The sequence below is a fragment of the Mus musculus genome, chromosome 15 (assembly GCF_000001635.26).
Source record: "Mus musculus strain C57BL/6J chromosome 15, GRCm38.p6 C57BL/6J".
Taxonomy (NCBI): Eukaryota; Metazoa; Chordata; class Mammalia; order Rodentia; family Muridae; genus Mus; species Mus musculus.
The window spans coordinates 60,802,278-60,817,951 of NC_000081.6; positions in this window are offsets into that span (position 1 = coordinate 60,802,278).

A 15,674-nucleotide genomic window follows, 5' to 3' on the forward strand; every position below is an offset into this window, starting at 1 on the left:
TGCGCAGAGAGGCAGTGCGCAGAGAGGCAGTGCGCAGAGAGGCAGTGCGCAGACTCATTCATTCCCAGAGAGGAACAAAGGAAAATACAACAGGCATTTCCGGTCTTTGAAGGAGCCGAGGGTGGGCGTGTCCACGCTCCGGTAGAATACTTACAAATTAAAGAACTTGCCGAGTCGGTCCGTAAATACGGAACCAATGCTAATTTTACCTTGGTGCAGTTAGACAGGCTCGCCGGCATGGCACTAACTCCTGCTGACTGGCAAACGATTGTAAAAGCCGCTCTCCCTAGTATGGGCAAATATATGGAATGGAGAGCGCTTTGGCACGAGGCTGCACAAGCGCAGGCCCGAGCAAACGCAGCTGCTTTGACTCCAGAGCAGAGAGATTGGACTTTTGACTTGTTAACGGGTCAGGGAGCTTATTCTGCTGATCAGACAAACTACCATTGGGGAGCTTATGCCCAAATTTCCTCCACGGCTATTAGGGCCTGGAAGGCGCTCTCCCGAGCAGGTGAAGCCACTGGGCAGTTAACAAAGATAATCCAGGGACCTCAGGAGTCCTTCTCAGATTTTGTGGCCAGAATGACAGAGGCAGCAGAGCGTATTTTTGGAGAGTCAGAGCAAGCCGCGCCTCTGATAGAACAGCTCATCTATGAGCAAGCCACAAAGGAGTGCCGAGCGGCCATAGCCCCAAGAAAGAACAAAGGCTTACAAGACTGGCTCAGGGTTTGTCGAGAGCTTGGGGGACCTCTCAGCAATGCAGGTTTAGCGGCTGCCATCCTTCAATCCCAAAACCGCTCCATGGGCAGAAATAATCAGAGGACATGTTTTAACTGCGGAAAGCCTGGGCATTTTAAGAAAGATTGCAGAGCTCCAGATAAACAGGGAGGGACTCTCACTCTTTGCTCTAAGTGTGGCAAGGGTTATCATAGAGCCGACCAGTGTCGCTCTGTGAGGGATATAAAGGGCAGAATCCTTCCCCCACCTGATAGTCAATCAGCTTATGTGCCAAAAAACGGGTCATCGGGCCCTCGGTCCCAGGGCCCTCAAAGATATGGGAACCGGTTTGTCAGGACCCAGGAAGCAGTCAGAGAGGCGACCCAGGAAGACCCACAAGGGTGGACCTGCGTGCCGCCTCCGACTTCCTATTAATGCCTCAAATGAGTATTCAGCCGGTGCCAGTGGAGCCTATACCATCCTTGCCCCCGGGAACCATGGGCCTTATTCTCGGCCGGGGTTCACTCACCTTACAGGGCTTAGTAGTCCACCCTGGAGTTATGGATTGTCAACATTCCCCTGAAATACAGGTCCTGTGCTCAAGCCCTAAAGGCGTTTTTTCTATTAGTAAAGGAGATAGGATAGCTCAGCTGCTGCTCCTCCCTGATAATACCAGGGAGAAATTTGCAGGACCTGAGATAAAGAAAATGGGCTCCTCAGGAAATGATTCTGCCTATTTGGTTGTATCTTTGAATGATAGACCTAAGCTCCGCCTTAAGATCAACGGAAAAGAGTTTGAAGGCATCCTTGATACCGGAGCAGATAAAAGTATAATTTCTACACATTGGTGGCCCAAAGCATGGCCCACCACAGAGTCATCTCATTCATTACAGGGCCTAGGTTATCAATCATGTCCCACTATAAGCTCCATTGCCTTGACGTGGGAATCCTCTGAAGGGCAGCAAGGGAAATTCATACCTTATGTGCTCCCACTCCCGGTTAACCTCTGGGGAAGGGATATTATGCAGCATTTGGGCCTTATTTTGTCCAATGAAAACGCCCCATCGGGAGGGTATTCAGCTAAAGCAAAAAATATCATGGCAAAGATGGGTTATAAAGAAGGAAAAGGGTTAGGACATCAAGAACAGGGAAGGATAGAGCCCATCTCACCTAATGGAAACCAAGACAGACAGGGTCTGGGTTTTCCTTAGTGGCCATTGGGGCAGCACGACCCATACCATGGAAAACAGGGGACCCAGTGTGGGTTCCTCAATGGCCCCTATCCTCTGAAAAACTAGAAGCTGTGATTCAACTGGTAGAGGAACAATTAAAACTAGGCCATATTGAACCCTCTACCTCACCTTGGAATACTCCAATTTTTGTAATTAAGAAAAAGTCAGGAAAGTGGAGACTGCTCCATGACCTCAGAGCCATTAATGAGCAAATGAACTTATTTGGCCCAGTACAGAGGGGTCTCCCTGTACTTTCCGCCTTACCACGTGGCTGGAATTTAATTATTATAGATATTAAAGATTGTTTCTTTTCTATACCTTTGTGTCCAAGAGATAGGCCCAGATTTGCCTTTACCATCCCCTCTATTAATCACATGGAACCTGATAAGAGGTATCAATGGAAGGTCTTACCACAGGGAATGTCCAATAGTCCTACTATGTGTCAACTTTACGTGCAAGAAGCTCTTTTGCCAGTGAGGGAACAATTCCCCTCTTTAATTTTGCTCCTTTACATGGATGACATCCTCCTGTGCCATAAAGACCTTATCATGCTACAAAAGGCATATCCTTTTCTACTTAAAACTTTAAGTCAGTGGGGTTTACAGATAGCCACAGAAAAGGTCCAAATTTCTGATACAGGACAATTCTTGGGCTCTGTGGTGTCCCCAGATAAGATTGTGCCCCAAAAGGTAGAGATAAGAAGAGATCACCTCCATACCTTAAATGATTTTCAAAAGCTGTTGGGAGATATTAATTGGCTCAGACCTTTTTTAAAGATTCCTTCCGCTGAGTTAAGGCCTTTGTTTGGTATTTTAGAAGGAGATCCTCATATCTCCTCCCCTAGGACTCTTACTCTAGCTGCTAACCAGGCCTTACAAAAGGTGGAAAAAGCCTTACAGAATGCACAATTACAACGTATTGAGGATTCGCAGCCTTTCAGTTTGTGTGTCTTTAAGACAGCACAATTGCCAACCGCAGTTTTGTGGCAGAATGGGCCATTGTTGTGGATCCATCCAAACGTATCCCCAGCTAAAATAATAGATTGGTATCCTGATGCAATTGCACAGCTTGCCCTTAAAGGCCTAAAAGCAGCAATCACCCACTTTGGGCGAAGTCCATATCTTTTAATTGTACCTTATACCGCTGCACAGGTTCAAACCTTGGCAGCCACATCTAATGATTGGGCAGTTTTAGTTACCTCCTTTTCAGGACAAATAGATAACCATTATCCAAAACATCCAATTTTACAGTTTGCCCAAAATCAATCTGTTGTTTTTCCACAAATAACAGTAAGAAACCCACTTAAAAATGGGATTGTGGTATATACTGATGGATCAAAAACTGGCATAGGTGCCTATGTGGCTAATGGTAAAGTGGTATCCAAACAATATAATGAAAATTCACCTCAAGTGGTAGAATGTTTAGTGGTTTTAGAAGTTTTAAAAACGTTTTTAGAACCCCTTAATATTGTGTCAGATTCCTGTTATGTGGTTAATGCAGTAAATCTTTTAGAAGTGGCTGGAGTGATTAAGCCTTCCAGTAGAGTTGCCAATATTTTTCAGCAGATACAATTAGTTTTGTTATCTAGAAGATTTCCTGTTTATATTACTCATGTTAGAGCCCATTCAGGCCTACCTGGCCCCATGGCTCTGGGAAATGATTTGGCAGATAAGGCCACTAAAGTGGTGGCTGCTGCCCTATCATCCCCGGTAGAGGCTGCAAGAAATTTTCATAACAATTTTCATGTGACGGCTGAAACATTACGCAGTCGTTTCTCCTTGACAAGAAAAGAAGCCCGTGACATTGTTACTCAATGTCAAAGCTGCTGTGAGTTCTTGCCAGTTCCTCATGTGGGAATTAACCCACGCGGTATTCGACCTCTACAGGTCTGGCAAATGGATGTTACACATGTTTCTTCCTTTGGAAAACTTCAATATCTCCATGTGTCCATTGACACATGTTCTGGCATCATGTTTGCTTCTCCGTTAACCGGAGAAAAAGCCTCACATGTGATTCAACATTGCCTTGAGGCATGGAGTGCTTGGGGGAAACCCAAACTCCTTAAGACTGATAATGGACCAGCTTATACGTCTCAAAAATTCCAGCAGTTCTGCCGTCAGATGGATGTTACCCACCTGACTGGACTTCCATACAACCCTCAAGGACAGGGTATTGTTGAGCGTGCGCATCGCACCCTCAAAGCCTATCTTATAAAACAGAAGAGGGGAACTTTTGAGGAGACTTTACCCCGAACACCAAGAGTGTCTGTGTCTATGGCACTCTTTACACTCAATTTTTTTAAATATTAATGCTCATGGCCATACTGCGGCTGAACGTCATTGTTCAGAGCCAGATAGGCCCAATGAGATGGTTAAATGGAAAAATGTCCTTGATAATAAATGGTATGGCCCGGATCCTATTTTGATAAGATCCAGGGGAGCGGTCTGTGTTTTCCCACAGAATGAAGACAACCCATTTTGGATACCAGAAAGACTCACCCGAAAAATCCAGACTGACCAAGGGAATACTGATGTCCCTCGTCTTGGTGATGTCCAGGGCGTCAATAATAAAGAGAGAGCAGCGTTGGGGGATAATGTCGACATTTCCACTCCCAATGACGGTGATGTATAATGCTCAAGTATTCTCCTGCTTTTTTACCACTAACTAGGAACTGGGTTTAGCCTTGATTCAGACAGCCTTGGCTCTGTCTGGACAGGTCCAGACGACTGACACCATTAACACTTTGTCAGCCTCAGTGACTACAGTCATAGATAAACAGGCCTCAGCTAATGTCAAGATACAGAGAGGTCTCATGCTGGTTAATCAACTCATAGATCTTGTCCAGATACAACTAGATGTATTATGACAAATAACTCAGCTGGGATGTGAACAAAAGTTTCCGGGATTGTGTGTTATTTCCATTCAGTATGTTAAATTTACTAGGGCAACTAATTTGTCAAAAAGTCTTTTTCAGTATATGTTACAGAATTGGATGGCTGAATTTGAACAGATCCTTCGGGAATTGAGACTTCAGGTCAACTCCACGCGCTTGGACCTGTCCCTGACCAAAGGATTACCCAATTGGATCTCCTCAGCATTTTCCTTCTTTAAAGTATGGGTGGGATTGATATTATTTGGAGATACACTTTGCTGTGGATTAGTGTTGCTTCTTTGATTGGTCTGTAAGCTTAAGGCCCAAACTAGGAGAGACAAGGTGGTTATTGCCCAGGCGCTTGCAGGACTAGAACATGGAGCTTCCCCTGATATATCTATGCTTAGGCAATAGGTCGCTGGCCACTCAGCTCTTATATCCCATGAGGCTAGTCTCATTGCACGGGATAGAGTGAGTGTGCTTCAGCAGCCCGAGAGAGTTGCACGGCTAAGCACTGCAATAGAAGGGCTCTGCGGCATAAAATGAGCCTATTCTAGGGAGACATGTCATCTTTCAAGAAGGTTGAGTGTTCAAGTGTCCTTCCCCCAGGAAAAACAACACGGGACCAGACCAGGACCCCTCTGGGTGATGAGCCTGAGAGGAGGTTATGTGTACGGCTCCTTTACCTACACACTGGGGATTTGACCTCTATCTCCACTCTCATTAATATGGGTGGCCTATTTGCTCTTATTAAAAGAAAAGGGGGAGATGTTGGGAGCCGCCCCCACATTCGCCGTCACAAGATGGCGCTGACATCCTGTGTTCTAAGTGGTAAACAAATAATCTGCGCATGTGCCAAGGGTATTTTACGACTACTTGTACTCTGCCTTTCCCGTAAACGTCAGCTCGGCCATGGGCTGCAGCCAATCAGGGAGTGATGCGTCCTAAGCAAAGGATAACTCCTCCTTAAAGGGGACGGGGTTTCCGCCATTCTCACTTACTTGCGCTCTTCTCTCTCTTTTCTCTCTCTGGCTCTGGCGCCTGCTCGCTCGCTCCTAAAGATGTAAACAATAGAGCGCGCTCTGCGCTTTGGCGCGCCGGAGCTCTGGCTCCTAAAGATGTATTATAGGGGTGGCTTTCGCTTTTGGGGCTGGGGGTTTGCGCTCCTAGCTCCTGAAGATGTAAGCAATAAAGTTTTGCCGCAGAAGATTCTGGTCTGTGGTGTTCTTCCTGGCCGGGCGTGAGAACGCTATTAAGAGTTAAATTCAGTTTTCAAGTTTACTAGATTGAGAAATGTTGAGGTGCTTGGTGGTATGTGTGTGTGTCCAGGCTGGGGTAAGGTAGAGAGGCCTTTCCAGAGAGAATTAACTTAGGATCCTTTCTGAATATCGACTTCACAGTCTCATGCACTAGAGTCTTAGGCTGAGTAGTATGGAGATGAAGGACAAGGGAAACATTCATCTGCTTCCTGATGGTAGTGGTAAGAATATGATCAGTCACAGCATGCCCCGCCTCTATACGGGCCACCATGATGGACTGTTTCTCTTAAACTGTGAGCCAAACTATGAGCCAAAACAAATCCTTCCTTCTTCTTTCTTTCTTCTTTCCTCCCTCCCTCCCTCCCTCCCTTCTTTCTTTCCTTCTTTCCTTTCTTTGTTTCATGTCATGTATTTGGTCACAAGAAAAGAGTGACTAATATCTATTAGAATAATTGTATCATGCAGAGCTTAAGAATAAACACCTTCATGAACTTCCTGGCGTTCTATGTAGGATTAAATGAGTTTACAAACTCTATTTTTGGTAGAGCCTGGTACTTGGGCACTCTATACAAGGGTGAACTTTTATTATCAATGATATCACCATAATACTTTTGCCTACAAATTAAAAATATGATGAAATTGTTCTTTCCCTGACCTTAATTTTCCTGGCCATACAAAGTTGCCAAAAAATGTGAAAATGATATTATAATGAGTAGCTTCGGGTTAAGAAAATAGGGCTTTGTATATTAGAAATAATTAACTAAAAATTATTTTAAAAATCATGATATAACTATTGTGGAAAGTCTTTGGCTAATTTTCAAAAACTTAATCATAGAATCACCATATGGCCCACTGATTTTATTTTTACTGATATTCCCCAAAGAAAAGAGTACAACTCCTGAATTCAGACAGATACCTATATGCTAATCAATAGTCATAGCATCATTTCCTTCAGCAGCCAAGAGATGGAAATAGACCAAATTTCCATCAATGGATGAATGAGTGAACAATATGTGTTATAAACCAGAGATGTGGTCCAGTCAGAGAAGAATGAAAAACAAACACTTAGTGCACTACTGTTGAATCCTTGAGACATGCTAATTAGAAGCATTCAGAAATGAAGAGCTGCATATGGTACGATTTCATGAAAAATTCAAGCAAGGCACATATCTAAAGATGGAGAATAGACTGGTAGTTTCCAGAACTGCAGAGAAGGGGGCTAGGGAGTGGCTACAAAGTGCATACAGATTTTCCATTTGCAAAGATGGAAGAGTTCCAAAACTACACAGCAATGGCTGTGCAGCACAGTGAATTATGTAATTTTCACCAAATTGGACATTCGAAATGGTTTAAATGGTGAATTTTATACAACACATTTTACCTCTGTTAGAAAACAAAGTACAAAATAAACCCTTGAAAGTAGAAAGCTTGGTTTTTGCTTGTTTAAATTTTCCAGAAAGCCAGGAAAATGCACCATTTTCCTTGTGGCTTCTGGACCTGATGACTTCCCAGCTTCACAGTCGAAATCTGGGACCGAGCTGTATTGACATCTGTCTGGAGTGACTCCCCTCAAGTGTGCCACCAGGATGCATTGCCAATTCTTCCACTGTGCCTAAATTTTTCTCATTGGTAAATCAGTTTTAGTATTTTAAAAAGCAGCAGATACTTGCAAGTATATCACAGGCCCTAATGATTCTAAGCTGCTGTGGGCCTAAGGCATGCCCAGTAGGTGTCTGATGAACGAATACAGTCATCCTTTTCTACCCATGGAAAACTGGTTCTACAGATACGCACATTTAAAGATGCTCCCATCTGTTCTTAAGTTTCATAGCAACCCTCAACACACACACACACACACACACACACACACACACACGCACCTGAGATACTTATACTAGCTAATACAGTACAAATGCTGTGCAAATTCTCATGTTGTAATATATGGGTATAATGCCAAGGAAGGAATCTTTGCATCATAGAGACAATTATTTGTCCAGATAAGTACAGCTTGTGACTGGCTGAATCTGAGGATGTATAAGCCACAGAAATGGAGAGTGACCTCATTCAATCCACTAGTTTTAGGAGCAAACACAGTAGATACCTACAGCAAACTAGCCCAAACTGGCAGGCTTCAACATCATAAATGTTTTATTTCATATTTCTTATAGTCAAGGTCAGGCACAGCAGTAGATTAAATTCAAATTATCAGAAATGCTACCTGGCTTTCTGTGGGCTCCATAGGCAATTCTGAACACATGCTTTTCCTACTTCTAGAAGTCGCTTTCCTGCTTTGACTCATAGCTCCTCCCTCTATCTTCAAAACCAGTAGGTGGACCATCCTCTAATCTCATTATATCAATGGTTGCTCACTAATTATCAAAGGCCAAAAAGGTAGAAGGAGGAGGAAGAGGAGGAGGAAGGAGGAGAGGAAGGAGGAGAAAGGGGAGGGAAGGGGGGAGGAGGAGAGGAGAAGGGGAGGGGGCATGAAAGTGGAAGGAGGAAGGAGGAAGGAGCAGCTGTCCAGTAGTAGCTATACCAAGCATTCTGTGTACACACAGTCAAATATCATTCAGAAATCAAAGAATGAATTTCTTATGCACAATGCTGAGTGCCAGCAGTCTCGTCCTCCCATCTTCTTACAAGAACTCTTGAGAGGGCTTTATATGCAGGATAATCTCATCTCTACATGCTTGGTTTATAGCATCCACTAAAATAAGGTAATCTCAGGGTCTGGGAATTTATGGGTATCCTTTTGATTTGGAGGAGAAAATTATTAGAACATGTCTATCATCATGTTGCCACATGTTTGGAAAGCAGAAATACTGGCCTTTCCATGTCCGTCTCACCCCCTTCCTGGCCGTGCTACCTTACCTACCTTGCCTTCAACATTGCCCATACTGTGGGGATTACAGCTCTATTCTGGGCCAGTATTGGGGAAATGGGATGAGGTAAGATGACACAGCACTAGGACGCTTCTTGACATTCTCAGCAATGTAATCATAATCCCAAATCCTCTAACCTTATCAACAGGACTACGGTGAGGTGTTGATGTTTGCAAGACCGACAAGTGAAATATGCACAGTTCTACCCAGATACTCGCTATGATTTTCTTTAAAAAATAAAAATCAACTTGTACCTTTCCTTTTTAAAAATTTCATTTCATGCTTGTCCTTCTGGGATGAAGAGATGGGTATGGCTGGATGAGCAATCTTCCTTGCATTCCCTACTCTTAATGACCACGCATTCTGTGTCTGGAGACAGAGTAAGCATTGCTACCTTTTGATTTCTTATTTAGAGGGAGAGAGCCGGGGAGCTCTGGGTTTAAAATTTCAGAGACATTTTCTATGATCTAAAGCAGCACCAGGGTACAGAGAACTTGCTGGGATGTGGCACAAAGGGAAACACATTCTCAGTGTGTAAAATGCAAGCACGGTTGTTCATTTGTAAGTATTTATCGAGAGCTTACTATTTTCCAAGCTCTATCGTGTACGCTGGATATACAGTGCCATAAACTACAAACAGGATTGGTGCCCTTCATCCAGTGGGGGCATACAACAAAGTGATATAAAAGTCGTATAAGTAGGTAATTATAATTGTTTAAAAAATGGTATAAAGGAAATAAATAAAGTCCTGTGCTGGAATAATGGAGTGGGCAAGCACAACAAAGTAGGATTATAATTATACTGAGACATGAAAGGCTTGAAGGAGAGCCAGAGCCTCTGCCATCCAGAGGGAAGGAACCTGGGCATGCTTCAGGCTCTGTTTTGCAAACACTGGGTCTTGCATTAATAAGTTGTCAGATCCATTTAGTGGATACTAACAAGTTTATTTCCCCTCCAATAAATGAATCAGGAAGAAGCAAATCAGATGAGGTGACATTCGCATACACTATACAAGACAAGAATTGCTTGGAGATAGTTTAGTTTCCTTACATGCCGACACACAGGTATGTGGGAAGAAGCAGTCATGCACAGTTTTATTTCTTATGCAGGTCAGTAGTCAGGAAGGCTGAACGATGCTGCTCTAAGACAAAGAAAAAGGCCATGGTGTGTTTAAGAAAATAAGGAGTACCCTAAATGGACATTACCCTTGCAATAAGAAGCCCACGTGTAGGGAGATGAGCTTGTGCAGACCACCAGGCTACTCTGTGGAGCTAAGACATCATGCTATGTACTACTGGAAGCTACTGATTGATATGAGGTGGTGGATGACACACTCTGATGCACACATTTTAAAAGATGAATAATTATGAATATCTAGCATTAATGTTTCTCTGCTGTTTGTCTAACTTCATAGATTGGATTCTAGAATTCACTGCAATGATTCAAAAGAACAAATGCTTTGGTAAACATGCAAGTGTCTGCGATTGAGGAATATTGATGAACCACTAATTTAAATTTCTTGCCAAAACATATGTGACCAGGTAGTAAATGCGAAACAGAAATGTAAAACTCAATGAAGTATTTTTAAAAATCTGTCAGTGAGCAAGTATTTTTCAAACACTTGAGAATGTTATCAGTATTTCCAAAAATCTGTAGGTGTTTATAGAGGGCAACATGGCTTTTCTTATCAAGGTTAATTTGTATATAACCTTTACCCAGACATTTCATGTCAAGGATTATATCCTGAACACACACACACACACACACCAGGAATTGTTGTGGCAAAAGGAATGTGAAATCACTCATTATTTAAAACCATTGGAGACACTTCAAGTGATCAACAAAAGAATTGGCAAGTAAGAAAGACTTTATTGTGTTCCATAGCTCTTTACGCATATTCATGATAGTTTGCATTCTAATTCAAAAGTCCTAACTTACTGATGAGAAAAAAGTAATTGAGAAATATCAATAGCATGATATTTTAGTATTTTTAGTAAAAAAAAAAAAAAAAAAAGCCCAAACTGAAAGGTATGTATGAGATATAAACATGGAGAAAGAAAGAAAGAAAGAAAGAAAGAGAGAGAGAGAGAGAGAGAGAGAGAGAGAGAGAGGAAGAAAGGAAGGAAGGAAGGAAGGAAGGAAGGAAGGAAGGAAGGAAGGAAGGAAGAAAAATGTAGAAGGGACACCCAAGAAAAACAGCTGGCGACAGTCAGAGGGAGTATCCAGCTGAAGGAAAGTCTTGTTTGCTTCATACACATTGACACTTGACTATTTTACACTAGTCATTAAAAAGATGGTAACAAAGTTATCTTAATAAAAGAGAAGTTCATAGGCAAAGAAAGCAGAGAACGGCCATAACTAGGGAACTAAGAAAAGGATCACCCATGAATGATGCTATCAATACTGAGGCCCTTAGATGTATGTTCACTTTGAAGGAAGCTATTCGTACTTACATGTGAGTACATGGTCTGTGTATGTGTGTGTGTATGTGTGTGTGTGTGTGTGTGTGTGTGTGTGTGTGTGTGTGTGTGTGTGTGTGTAAGGGACAGGGATAGGGAGAGTCACCCATCTCTCAGTGTGTAATCTATGTCAGGGTTCAGTCTGGGAACTGGAATGCCTACACTGATTGTAATCCTTGCTTGGCAGCTGATCTGTTACTTACATTTTGCAAATGATGACTCATGTGCCTACGTGGACCAACAAAGTGGGGTACTGAGGTGACACCCCAAGCTGCACCTTCTGTAATACCTCTCAGCTCCTTCAAGACAGAGAAGGCCTGGAATCCTCACTGTACTGGACCAACAGTGATATTTTCAAGGCAAGCTGAGTTAAGGTCTTCAGAAAAGAGATTGCTTCTAGTGTAGTAAAATGAAGACCAGTGCAGTTTGTCATAATGTCTAAGTATGGGTGTGCATGAATATAAGTGTGTGAGATGACCTATAATGTGGGTTATACATAATAATATATAACCCAGGTGGCTAATATCCATATCAGCATATCCATATGGTGGGGGGGGGGAGTTACAAGGAATCATAGTGCTTATTTGTTATGTCCATCTTCCTTCTTCACTAGCCACACAAAATTATTACTCAGGATTAAAGAGAACAGACCAGAACTGAGCTGTTAACTGATAAGATCTCCACTCCTTAAACCCTCCCTAAAAAGCTTCTCCAGGAATCTTCCCCCAACAAGGGTGGTACTGCTCCTCCTATGCCTGGAGTCTGTCTGGCCTTTATCACTTGGTATAGCCTGCCTGTCTTCTTGCATGGAATGTGGGCATGCACCTAGACCATCCTCTCTCTATCCTCCTGCTATCTCCAGCCTGGCAGGCCTCATGAATTCCTAAAGAATGGATGAAAGCCGCTCTTGCTAGCAATGTCATTGGGCCCACAGAGGGAAGCAGGGTGGCGTACAGGGAAGTTACTCTTAAGACTGGATAAGGACAGCTGAAAACAGTTCAGCCTCAGCCCAGAGATGCAGGAAGAGAGGCTGTGGTGAAAGCTGTAATGGTGGGTACAGCTGTCAATGTTTGTAGAAAGCACCAAACTGAGTGAGTCATGATGCAAACTGTGGGCCAAAGAGATAATGATGCATCCGAGTGACAACACAAGGCACCACAGTGATGCTCAAAGCTAGGCTCTGTGGTACACAAGAATTCTCTGTAAATCTAAACATAAATTCAATTTTTGAGAATATATGTCAGTACAAAGAACAACCACCGTTTAATGCTTTATGGGTTTGTGAACAAACATAACTGTCTGAAGTATGACAAGAAAAGGACTCCCTTCATATAGATTATGCATATCCAGTGAGATACAACATCCTTCTGTAATCTACGATGAGCTGCTCAGGGACAGAGATGATATGAAAAGAAAAGGAATATCCATGCTAAGTATAGCACTATTTGAAAGCAAACAGAAACATACATGCTTTCACATGCTCTTTCCAAAATACTTAGATGAATTTACTTTCTTTTTTCTTTTGTCCATTTACTCTCAGACTTGGTTTCTAGTATTAAATATGATAAATCTTTCCAGTACTAAAACAAACACAAGAAAGTAGGCTTGTGAATATTCTCCAAATCTCAGTCAGCTGTATTATAATATGGTGATATATTACTATTATTGTTGTTGTACAATTAACTTTTAAAATTATTCTCCTGAAAAGAAATTCTCCAAGCCTAAAGAGATGATTCATTTCATAGACAGTAACTTGAGTAAGGCTTAGGACACACATAATGTCCCACAATTTCCTTCCTCTCTCTGTCTGTCTGTCTGTGTGTGTGTGTGTGTGTGTGTCTGTCTGTCTGTCTGTCTGTCTGTCTGTCTGTCTCCCTCAGGCTTGCCAACTTGGCTAGCTTGACTGGCTACCTGTAATGCATTGGGGATTACAGATAGAAGATGGGTGCTGTTCCACCTAGCTTTGATGCAGGTCTAGGTAATCTAAACTTAGCTGTCATGTTGTGCCAGCAAGCTCTGTACCAAATGCACTGTGAGACCCTGAATTTCCCTTCTGAATCCTAGTTGTTATTAACAGGAGACTCTACGGACTTACAACTGACATTAAGGTAGGTGTCGTCCAAATGCATTATTATATATTAATATTTTTGCTGATTTGTTAGTATTAAATATGTAATGCTACCCTGCTACAATGTCATATACACAAAGGATTGTTTTATAAATACAACTAAAATAATATATTGTACATAAGGCAAAATTGCATATTCCAGGAAGTATGAAACTCTTCCCAGGTTCACAGGCTAATAAGCCAAGGCCACAGCAGAGAGATGCAGGAGACATCTAGGTCCTTTGACTATTAAGTCCCAACCATAATTTGTGCACAGGTTGACCCTTTCCCTTCAGTGTAGCATCCTAAATTACAAGACTAAAAAGAATGCACTGGATAGTAAGATAAACAACACTAGGTCTTGACTGAGTATTATATTTCCTAACGGAAGTAGCCTAGAGTGTATCTTTATAGCCATTTATGACCACTCTTGAGGTTGTTATAAGCACGAGAAACTCAGCAAGGGTTTACCAGCTGAACAAAACTCCCTCCTCCCCACTCCTGATTCCAAGGCTGTAAATCCTGCTCTTCAGGTCTCATCTAGCAGAACCCACCCACTTACCTACTCTTCCCACACTGGACTGAGGCCTGAATCCACACTATTCTTTCTACTAATCCAAGGCTTGCACAGTGTTATCAGGACAATCTCCAGCACTGACAGTCATTGACTGCCATACCCTTATACCTCCTAAAAGCCATTACTGTGTCCATCCTGTTCGAACATCACTGTGAGATGACAGAGGGTCTGGTTTAGCATAGCATAGCCTCAATCCATCTGGCCATTCAGTCTCTTACTGAGGGGAGTTGGGGGAGGGGGAGGGTAGTCTCTGCCTTTGTTCCACTCTGAGAATCAAAGGAACTCATGAATGAGTTGGGGAGGTGCATGAGTAAGAGCCTTTGGAACAAAAGGCATTTGGAGAACATTGAGGGTTCATTCATTTGCTCACCAGTCTTCCTGCCTTAATGAATGTGTCTGCAGTAGTTCCAAGGCAGACTTGTAGCATTCTCTGACTCATTAGCAGAGAGAGTCTCTTTTACACACTATGCATCTTTCCATGACTCCATCACAACTGTAATCGAATGGTTCTGTGCTTTGGTTGTTGTTGCTCACCTTGTCTATTTGAATGGAAGTGACTATATAGTTTATACGTTAGGTACACTGTAATTGATGGGCCCCCTGGCTAAGGACTTCGTAAATACCAGTAGTATTGGTGACTTCATGATCTCTACTTTTTCTACTTACATTTCAATCTGATCTACAAGCCTCTCCTCTGTCAGTTACAAACTTAATTAAGCATGTGTATTTTTTTTATTTCTTCCTATACCTATCCACCATTAGCCCACTACAAAGCCACCTTTATTATAACCTGTCCCACATGCATGATTCCCCCTTACAAACAAGTTTAAGGACTGGATCCCTTCATATTTTTTTGACTAACTATACATAAATAAAATTTCTTTGTGTTCTGGCTCCTAGTGAGAAAAGCACATGAAAATTCTGTCAGGATCAAAATGGAGACACTTCTATCAGCCCTAACAAAAGCCAGGAAGTCATGCCTAGTTACTACATGACTGGCCAATAGTTACTACAGCAAAAAGCTCAGCCAAAACCAGAGGCTTGCACAGAAGCCATGCAATCTTTTACCAGACGAACCATGAGGGCAGCTGCGTGCCCACTCTCTGTTCAGCTACTCTTGTTAACTACTGAGGTTAAGGGTTATTGATTCTCAAAGCCTGTGTCTTTAGCACGGCTTCCCTGGCCTGAACCTGCTTGAGCACAGGCACCGTTGAGAGTGGCTTGATTGTTCCCACCATGATGCTCTGTTAACTCCAAATAAGAAGAATCTCTGCTTGCAGTTTTGTTGTCCCAGATTGACACCACGTTGGGCTCAACACTCTCTGGTCCTTCATAATGCTCAGGGCTGTACCTCATTATGATTGCGAATGCATTTCTTCTGCAGACAAATTGCTATATTTGTTTAATAAGCAGTTTCCCTAGTAAATTTAGTGAAAGGAAATAGAAGCCTTTTTTTTTTTTTTTTTTTTTGCACCTATTCTGAGCCTGTTCGTTTTTGAGGTTCTTTTAAACACTTCTCAACATGTCATTTTCCTACATTAAGCAAGCTAAGTCCACTGAGGAAAAAGT